Source organism: Corvus brachyrhynchos, unplaced genomic scaffold (assembly GCF_000691975.1).
Source record: "Corvus brachyrhynchos isolate BGI_N302 unplaced genomic scaffold, ASM69197v1 scaffold1, whole genome shotgun sequence".
Lineage (NCBI taxonomy): Eukaryota > Metazoa > Chordata > Aves > Passeriformes > Corvidae > Corvus > Corvus brachyrhynchos.
This window is the reverse complement of record NW_008237222.1, coordinates 2041140-2047782: the sequence shown is the minus strand read 5'-3', so window position 1 is coordinate 2047782 and position 6643 is coordinate 2041140.

The following is a 6643-nucleotide window of genomic DNA, read 5'->3' as shown; positions in this document are numbered from 1 at the left end:
CCTGCTACATAGATTAGTTTTATTACTCTGAAAACAGGCCATATTATTTTATGGATGGAGCAATTACTAATATTGAATTGATAATACTGGAACATAAATACTGTAGTAACTATTTTAACTGAGTATCAGAGAGACAAGTAAAAAAAATTATCTAGAATTAGACTATAATGTATGTAACAAGAAATATAAAAAGGGTATATGGAAACCAGAGATCTGGTAAAAAAACAACCTGCAATGTAATTTGGTGTTCTGACATCAAATTTTTTTAGCACCATTTAAAAGGCAAAGGCTTTTTAATATTTTTCCCCCCTGTTTACGCATTAATGTTCATACTTCATGCTGGTGAGCTACATCTGGAGAGAACACATAAATGCAAGTTATAAAAAGAATGGGTTTGAAAAGCACAACTATTTTTTATTTAGATACTGGCTGCACACTTAATTGATCTGTTATGAAAATATGACTGGTTTAGTGCTCCAAGAGATTAAAATAATACTTAATAAAAGCCAACACATTCAAGTATATTTAAAACACTTATTGTAACAGTTGATTCTACTTAAAATAGATCTTTAAGTCAGTGAGAACATTAAAAAATTTAAAGGGCAAAAATATATTACTACTTTGCCAGCAGCTCTACATCAGACAACAGCACAGCAGCTCACCACAGTGCATGCAGAAGGAATGTCAAATGAAGGAAGGAGGTGAGGAGGAATCAGCAGTTGGTTACATGGTACAGTGAAACCTCAAAAACTCTTATTCAAAGCATTTACATTTTCAGTCAGGGGCATGCTGCCGTATTTAAACAGAGTTCATTTTTATCTGGAATGCTATTTAGGGAAATGATAACACTAAAAGAAAGTCTTATACATTCTGTTTTTTTCTGATTTCTACATCCCTCTTCCTCCCTGCCAAACCTGAAAGATCATCTGACATCAGAGCATGAGTATTGAGGGTTTTTTTTTTCTCACGCAAAGCCACATTGGAGTTCTTCCCAATTACTGGTGCTGTACTGGGTCCCACACCAGAGGTAATCAGCAGAGATCACAGCTGTCATATCTAGCCTTGTACTATACTTTTCAATATATTTCAGATGTTTTTAATGTATGTTTTATACCTCAGAATAAATATACTTTGAATTTTATGAAGATAATGGATGTAACTAATTAACCCAAAATATTAAAACATAACAAAAGCACAAATAAGTATTCAGAAAAAATTAGGTCATCTTGTGTGTGAATGTAGTAATAGTTTGTTTCCACTTATATTGCATTTATTGTATACTTTTAACATGCTATCTACAGTATTTCTGAATTTCTTTTAGCCTGAATCTTGCTTCAACAAAGTTTCTAAAGATAGCATGAAAAGTGTCTTTGTTGTGTCTTAGTTTTTCTTGGCTCTGTTAGGCACAGAATGAAAGCAAGAAGTATTTGGCCTTGTGTATCTAAGTTGTCATTTGGAAATTTCAAGTTTTGGTTTCTTCCCTGCATGCTGAGGTTTAATTTAAACCATGTCACCCACCCTGAGCAATGATGTCATATCCCTCTGTGATAGCTCTCTGAATTTCTCTGAAGTTGCCAGTGAGTTAATGCCATTCTCTCCTCTCATAAATGTTGAGCAAGTGCAATAAAGAAAAATCTAGCACTTGTTCATGGAGAAAACTTCGTAATTTGTAGGACAAATGCCAGAGTCAATGTTTAATTCTCCATTAATATAGAATGAAAAATAATTAAAAAGTTTTTCAGAATTTAATTTTAGCTCAGTTTAGTCATATAATCATTATGGTTGTTCTGGCTTCAGGCTTTCACTTACATTTCAAGGAAACATGTCTTGCTTTACAATAGCAGGTATTGTGGTTCCTCATGCTGCCTTTCAAGGCTGTCATAAATTAATAGTAAAAGAAAAGGTTTTCCATGTTATTTTATCCTTTTCCCTTTCTAGAATAGGATTATTGTTCTTATGGATTATCCCTTACAATGGAAACTGCAGAACTATATTCAGTATAACTTAAAATCACTGAGCAAATCGCTTCCATCACCACTTACTATTTAACAGATGGAATGATGTATGCAAATATTGATTTTCAAATGTCGTAACAATTGTATTCTGAACTTTAATTTGAAGGACCCATTAATACTGAAAACCAGACAAAGACATCAGTCTGTATCTACTTTATACTTCATTCCTGCATCTACAGGAATCATTCTGATATTTAATCTGATACAGATGACACAATGAGACAGAAGAAGGAACAGAGACAGACTCTGAAGGTAGAGTAGGCACTGGTGTGGTTCAGAAGATGAAAAAAACTAATGTAAATTTTACAAGTTACATCTTAGTCATAAAGCACATAGAATCAAGCTTTGTGGGTCTTCCATTAGACACAATTTCTTTGTGTTAGTCTCTGTGAACTTCTCTGCATAGGATAAATGAGATTAAAAGGTTAAGGTGTGCAGTATAAGTTACTTTTATGGATAGTACAGAGAGAGGAACACATCACAACAAAAGGGGGACTGGCTACTTTCTGGAGTGATTTTGATTTACATCGACTCTAAAGATAACCTACAATGTAGCAGAGATAAGATGACCAACTCTAAGATGGGGAGAATCAGGTGAAATGTTGGTTTTAAGGAGTCAAGGCTGATATTGACCATGTACAGCTGGATTTTAATTATGTTCCAAAACTGTTGCAACATCCATAGTTCTAGCAGCCTAGAAAATTTGAAAGTATTTTGGGAAACCAAATTTCCAGAGATGTGTTTGTCATCTTGTTTGTGTAAAAATCCCACAATCTATGTCAAATACTGCATAAACATTTTGGATTTTTTTCAGCAATTGTGCTAACATGATAAAGTGCTAACAAGCCGGTATGTAACACTGATGAAATTTACATATATAAATTTTATTTTTTCTATATACAACAAGGATAAATCAATCATTATAGACCACTTTAGACAAGCCTGTCAGGTCTAAGAATTTATTGATTATTTTCTAAAGCAGAAAATAAATATTGTGTCCTTCTTAGCTTTCAAAAATCTTGCTTACAGGTATACCACTGAACATATTTATATATTGCCTTTTTTTCCTCTTGAAAAGCAATTGCTGTGCAAATTATTTTGACCTATTCCTTCTTGAATGGATATTTCTGCATATGAATTGACAGGTGCTATAAATATTGTTTATGGTCTTGCCTTGCTTTGGGTTTTGCATCATTTTTTCTTCTTGTGTTATTGTATATATTACTTACCTTGGAGAAAATAATTTAAACATTTAGTTTAACTCCCACTATTTACATTTTATTCCTAAGCAAAAAACACCCAAAATCCCCTCCAAGATTGTTTACAAATATTTCCTGGTCCGTGCAAGTAATATATATTTCACTGATGCTTTTTATGGCTCTGCTTTGTTGCTTTTCTTTGAATGACTGGAAGCTTCTCTTCATTAAAACAGGATATGCCTTTCACTATTCCAATTAAATCAAATCTTTTTCATAGAAACAGCTTAGCAAGTGTAAGGATATGTGTTTTCTGGTTTATGCCCACAGCTATACTAAACCGTCTTGCAGTGGCCTAATTTTGTTCAATAAAGGCTGCATTAGTATAAGTCTGCTCTTATCAAAATAGCCACTTTTAGGGGAGCAATATTTTTTGCTAATATAAAGTTTTATACACTACGTAAGGATAGTTCAGTTCAAAATACTTGGATTATTTCAGCACAATAAAAGAAGAATCCTCAAAGGAAGAGAGAACAGCGACAGCATTTCTGGGAGCAGAAGGGATGTACCTGAAGGGCAGGGAAAGACTTGCCCTTCCATCATCATGCTGTGATAGGAATGGTAGCAAGTTACCCTTTTTTTCAGAAACTCTGCTTTTCAAGAGTGATAAAACTGAGAGTACTGTTTGTGTATCTATGTGGCCTTCCTCACAGTAAAATTGCAAATATAACAGGCAACTTCAACTATTGGAAAAATAGAAACAGAGCTCTCACAGATACTAGATGTTTCATAGGATTTGTCTGTTTTGCAATGCCACATGGAAAAGATCCTCTAAGTTTGACTCCATTGAGGAAAAATCTCTGTTTCCCTCAGGCTGACACACCTTTGCTATCAGATGGGTATCTGCCAGTGTCAAATGGGTATGTGTCTGCATCAGATTTGTAACTTAATTTCCATTTATTCACAGAATCACAGAATATTTGAGGCTGAGAGGAACATCTGAAGGTCATCTAGTCCAAATGCATGTGCAAGCAGGGTCACTGAGAGCAGGCTGCCCAGGAGCTTGTGAATATCTTCAAGGATGGAGATACCACAAATTATCCTGACAATCAGTTCCAGTGCTCAATCACCCTCACAGGGAAAAAGTGTTTCCTGATGTTCTGACAGAAGAAAGACATTACATGAGAACCTGTCTAACATATAACTGTCCAGTTCAGTGACCTCTGGGACCAAACTAATCTTCCTATGACAATTATAATTTGGTATGAATATATGTATATGTATATATATAAATGTACATAAATAAAATCATACAGAATCATGCTGAGACCATAGACTGATGTTTGAAGGCACCAGGACTGTCTGAACAGTCCTGAAAGGCATTGTAAGGTGGGGGAAGCCAAACTTGGCACTTTCTCGTTCCTTATTTTTTACAGGAACAGCCTCTGCACCTGTCCCAGAAACCTCACCCAGATTTTGATTTAGCAGAAGCTATTTATTTTGTTCCAAGACAAAGCCCAGGACCTAGATAATCTGCAGACCAGTACTCAAGATCAAAGCTTTACAGTGTATACAAACACTGGGGAGTGCTGGTTTTGAAACACAAGTTTTATCAACTCTGATGTTCATGAAATGACTTATTTCAATGTCCTTTTTTATCCCAGCAATATAATACTTATTGCTTTTTGTGATGTTTTAATTAATATTCACAAATGTTACCAGAGGAAGGGGAATAAACAAGAAGAAAATATTTTTGCTATTAAATAGTGGCTTGCAGAAATAAAATATCAAGCTGTCAACTGTGCTTTAATATGCATCTTTATTTCCCATATTAATTTGTTTACATCCAAATGCAGAATATCTATACCTTAAGTAAGTTCCCTTTTCTCTGCTGGAAATCTTTTTTACTTCATCATGTAAATGGAAATGTTTTCATATCCTCCCCCAAATATTTTATTCTGCATGCATGGCAGGATATTGATTCTGTATAATATATCTCCCAGAACAGTGTAACAGGCTCTGCCTGGAAATATGTGTGTGCCCAGTATGCCATGAAAAAAGAATAAAGATCTCAGAAGCAAAGATTTCCCTAATTGTTTTATTGGGGACAGTGGAAATGTTATTAGAGAGACATAAAACTTATTAACAAACAGCATTTGTGAAAATGTAAAACCACTTATTTTCTGTATTGGTAGCCATTCTTCATCATATTTTTAATTGTATTTCTGACAAAACAATAAGAAAAGTAAGCCTGCTTCTCCTAACAGATCATTCATATTCTAATAAATAAGAGTTTGTATAAATCATGCATTCTATCAGCAAATGTTATCAACTGTGATGAAGAAGGTACATGTACATCCTACCTACTTAAAAAGAATAACTGTCAAATGCAGCCTTTCTTGTCCTACATACTATTAACAGCTAAAATTATGCTAATCCTTGTAAAGAATTTATTGACTTTTATTTGGATAAAATAAGAGGAAAAACAAAGAAAAGAGGAACAGAGTATCTTCCAGCTTTCTAGTCTAAATAGCAGGATAACTTTGAGAACAAAGAGATTTAGCTGTCAGTGAAGACAGTTTCTAGCAGAATAAGGCATCAGTCCAAACTGCACAGCAGTTTTCTTTGCCACTTTGTTTGTTTCTCATTTCTGTCTCATTTATGTTCCTTATTTGTTTGCTTTTATTGCTTAAGTGACAATGCATACCAGTCTGCACAATTTACATGTCAAGGGTGGGATATGCTAAATCAACACACCATGACAACCAAGGAAATAGCAAGTAACCTCTCTCATTGTATAATCTAGAAATCAGAACTGAAAGGAGACCTTTAGTGCTCTTCTTTTCTGCCTTCCTTCTGTGCAATCCCAAATCCCTTTTAACAGACTCCAAAATATCATTCAAGCAGATGACGGAGGAGATTGAAATCTATTAAACCAGGTAACACTTCATTTTCACAGATCTCTAGATGACTAGAGGACTTAAAAGGAAAAAAAAAGTAATCTTAGTGGTGTATTTAATATTTGAATATTGAATAAAAAACTGCTGCCTTAGTGAGCACTTTTGGCTTCAGAGTGCAGATTCAATTTTTTTATGGATAAATCTGTAACACTAAAATTCTAATGTATGCCAAGTCCTATAGTTTCACATAAGAACTGATTAGCATGCTGTCCCACTCATTTTTGGATGAGCTGTGGGGCATGAACTGGGTTAGGCAGTAGAGAAACACAAGTGGATCTCCATGAAGCTGATCAATGAAAAGTGCACACAGAGCAAATGCAGGCATCTGTACAGGCAATCTTGCAGGAAGGTTCCTAGGAGCCTTGGTGGGTAAGAAAAATGCATCTGTCCAGTGCATTCTTGCAGTGATCAAGGCTAACCACACTCCCAGGGCTGCATCAGTGTGGTCAGTTGGCACTGGCTGGACACCAGG